Raw genomic sequence first — 4,464 nt, 5'->3', positions numbered from 1 at the left:
TGCCACTTAGTTTTATCAATATTGAAAGACTTTAATGGTAAAGCTTTCATCAATTTCGGAAGAATAATTGCTTCAATATTTAGAGGACCTTTATTATAATCACGAGCTTTTACCGATAAAGTAACTTTGCACTTTGAAGTGCAAGAGTCTGTAGATGACACTCCACTTACCTCGGTGTTCGCTCTTTTTCGTACTAAGTTTAATATTTGCGCAGCTTCTTCTGAAATTATGGTACATTGCGACCCACAATCAATGAGAGCTCTAAGGTTTTGATAACCACCATTCCTTGCCCTTACTTTTAAAAGTGCTGTGGCTAAGAACGCTTGTTCTTTTGTCAAGCAAGTGTTAACATTTTCCCTCTTTTCGTAGGGAATATGGAGCATCGTATGATGAGGTTTTTTACAAATCCCACATAAAATTTCAGAAAAGCATTTCTTATACATATCATGCCTACAGCATTTTGTGCAAAGGCGCTGTTTTTTAATAAACTGGCCTCTATCTATCGGACTCATTCCCTTAAACTTATAGCAGTGAATTATGGTATGTCCTGCCATTTTACATAACGGACAATTTTCTTTTATTTTACCATATTGCACTACTTTTTTCAACGGTTTCCACTCTTTATCCTGCGACGTGTAAAGAGAAGTGTACCGTTGTTCTAAAAATTCCATTACATCTGGCAATGCTTGGATCTCTTTTGTCCTTTTTATATGACTTTACTATAATTGTAAGGTATCTTTGTTGAATTTTTTCAACACAATGTGCGCGAAAATCACGTCAACTTCTTCTGTTAAGTGTGACTTTAATTTAATTAAATGTATTGACTCATTTATAGAATCAGAAAACCATTTATTATGTTTCGCTGAATCGTGATCTAGCATTGGTAAGTGTAGTAAACGATTCAGCTGATCCGAAAAAATTTTTCGCTTATTTTCATATCGCTTGGTCAGCAATTCCCAAGCGGCATTATAATTCTCCAGCGGCCCAGTTAAAAGGTGAGCTACCATACTCCGTGCCTCACCCTTTATCGCGATTTTCAAATAATTGAATTTTAGAGATGTACTCAGACTATCTCTGTTATGAACCTAGGTGTTGATTTTCCCTCTCTTCTGTACCCACCCTACCATGACATTGCGTTCGAGTTCTTGCATTGTCCCTTGATCAATCCTTTACTAAGATTTACCACATTTTATAAGATCCTGGCACGGATACTCGACAGACCATTTTTATGATTTTAAAGATTCATTTCAATTCAAAAAGATTCATATTTTAATATAATGTGAGACTTCAATTTCAATATTCATTACGTTGCAGTTGTAGAAACACAACAATTGACTTAGCTTCTAATTTGTGGGTAATATTTCCTTAATCCTAATTATCATATAAGTTTAGTTATAAATTCATTATTTTAAAGCATGAAAAACATTAGGGTATAGATATATATATATATAAAAACGAGAGAATAAGAATCGAAATCGTAAACAAAAGCTAGATCAGACTGGGGTGCATTATACACACTGAGCAGACGGGTTTGAATCATTATACGCTGTATGCATATCTACACTTTCAAGTCAATAGGCTCTTTTGACCAAACTACTTTTTGCTGTACATAATTACTCACTCCGGCGTTATTGTCTTACGCTGATCGTTGGGCCCAATGATGTCGTAGATGTTGACCGCAGCTGTTTAAAATATGGAAATCGTAAATATATAATGCATACAATACAATTACGCTACAAACACCGTCGCATAGTCATCAGTCAGTTGTTTTGGTTTTCATAATACAGACAGAAATTTAATTGTTATGCTCTATCGCGAAAATTGAACCAAAAGGTAGCAAACGAAAGACAATTTAGTGTGCATATGCACATATGTATGTAGGTATGTACGCGCGTAACATCAAAGAGGGGTGTTAATAAAGTTTCAGTTACATTACGTTAAACTGCTGATGTTTATGCGTTGGGACTTGATAATGAATCAAATGTAAATTGGACAAAACTCGATCCTGTGCTGCTGCTTTGTAGACTCTTGACCGCCTGAAGTTGGTTAGAGGTCAACAGGTGCGATGTATATGGTTCCTGGCCGTACTGACGAATCTTCCGCCAAGCCTGTATTTAGTTATTTATGACTGAGCAGCACTAAATATTCTTGGCGATTAAGGCTGATCTGTTCCACTTGGATCTTTGGAGATTCCGACTTGGTGGTAATATAAGGTCCAGAAAAGATGAATTATGGTTGGAGTTGGAGAAACCTCGACAACTGTTCGCCTAAGCCAGCTCCCAGGGTAGTCTTCTCGAGACTATACCGCGATGGGGCAGCTTAGGTACACCTCCCTGCAACATAGGTTATGTCAGCACGTGCACGGCACTAATATGAAAACATACCTCTTTTCCCAAATATATCTGCACTAAATTCTTGTCATTCACTGACCACTGAACTGTACGGCACTTGTAACTATATGCTTCCAGCATATATTTGCGGAAATATATATATTTTCCGGATAGCACTATATATATGTGTGTGCCATATGTATGTTGCTCGCACTCGGAAATTATCGTCTTTACAGATCGATCAACTTTCTTATATTGTTCAAAGCAGTAATAGACGATGGACTGAGTAGCCAGTGCAGCAGAGCTTTTGAGCTTTTTAGTAACTGTGCAATCGTATGATCCAGAACATTCGCAGCAGCATAAAACGATCGTCTAATGCACAGCATAGCTTAACTGTGCAATCGTACGATTGCCGTCTATGCTTCCCACTGTCCGTCGCTTGTATGTGTTCGTGGGCGTTCGGACTTAAGAGCGGCTAAGGCTTTGATCCAACCTTAAGAGCGGCTAAAGCTTGATCGTTCGAAATATCACTAGGGGGTCTCACGAGACGAAAGAAGATAACAAATTCCCTATACAAGACCTGCTCGACGAATAATTATCTGAAGAACTTGATTAGGAGAGATTATTTCCTGATTTGAATGTCTTTCAGATGATACACGCCGAGATATTTCTTGTTCTCATCGACCAATTCGTAATAGTACGGACTTCGCTTTTTAATTACCTGAGCGGGAATGAACACAGGGGCTAGTTTAGAACTAAACTTTTTTATAGCACTACTTTGTGTGAAATTTCTAGCCTATACCAAATCTCCTATCTTTAATTTTGTATCACGGCAGCGTAAATTGTATCTATGCGCATTTTCTTCGTGTGCCTTATTGACATTCGCTTTAGCCTGTTGCCGGATTAGCTGCAAGGAATCTGGGTTCTCTATTCTAGTATCGTCGTTCAAAAGGTCTAGTTTACGCAAGAGTGCGTAATCCTTCCCATTCAACATCATGTTTTGACCAAATGCTAGAAAATATGGAGAATACCCTGTACTCCTATGTAAGGTAGATCTCAATGAACCACTAATGGCATTCAGGTTACAGTCCCAATTGGAATGTTCGTTACCGATATAAGCTCGTATCGCAGCTATCACGGATCTATTCAGTCGCTCGCTGGCATTAGCTTGCGGTGAATAAATAGCTGTGCATTTTCGTGTTATACCGAAGCTATTTAAAAATGCCTGAAAGTAGCTAGATTTAAATTGGGATCCATTGTCTGACAAGATGACTTCTGGCACCCCAAATGTATAAAAGAGAGACCCTTCCAGATATTCACAGATCTTAGGGGCTGTAAATTTCTTCAAGGGACACAGAAAATGGAACTTAGTATTGTGATCAACAACTATGAGCAATCCTATGTTTCCCTTTTCGTGCGTGGGTAGGGTCCTAAGAGATCTATGTATAATTTCTGAAACGGCCTATCCGAAGTGAATGGTTTACCCATAGGAGGTCTAAGAATCATATTCGGACTCTTGGTCGTGCGACAAACGGTGCATTCAGATATGTACTTGCGCGTCTGGCTAACCATGCGAGGCCAGAATAAATATCTTTTAAGCTTCTCTATGGTTTTACTCATCCCACAATGTGCGGAGCTAGGGGCGTCATGAGCTTGATATAATACGTTCGTAATTAACCCTGACGGAACCCAAAGTTTCCATGATGCGTTCTCTTGAGACTCATCTCCCGAAGCGAATACTGTCCTTTTGAAAACTTGACCGTCTATCACTTTCAAGTCTGGGAACTTACTCTGATTCTGTTGAATACTTTCTATTAAACTCAGATACTCAGCTGATTTGAATTGATCTGAGTCTAGATCAACCATGGGGTTTATTTGCGTGAGCTCCTCTATAGCCGGTTCATCCTGACGCGATAGAGTGTCAGCGACAACATTCAGTGTCCCCTTTCTATGTAGGATATTAAATGTGAAACTACGCAATTTGAGAAGTCAGGAGTTATCAAAATGGGTGATGCGGTTAAACAGGACTTTAAGGTCTCAAACGACTGTTGAGCATCATCATTCCACTGTAAATCTTTTTTCTTCTTAAGCAACTCGGTTAAGGGAAAACTAACGGTAGCATAATTTTCAACGA

The sequence above is a fragment of the Drosophila persimilis genome, unplaced genomic scaffold (assembly GCF_003286085.1).
Source record: "Drosophila persimilis strain 14011-0111.01,24,50 unplaced genomic scaffold, DperRS2 tig00000914-arrow-arrow-pilon, whole genome shotgun sequence".
NCBI classification, from domain to species: domain Eukaryota; kingdom Metazoa; phylum Arthropoda; class Insecta; order Diptera; family Drosophilidae; genus Drosophila; species Drosophila persimilis.
This window is presented reverse-complemented; position numbering follows the sequence as displayed.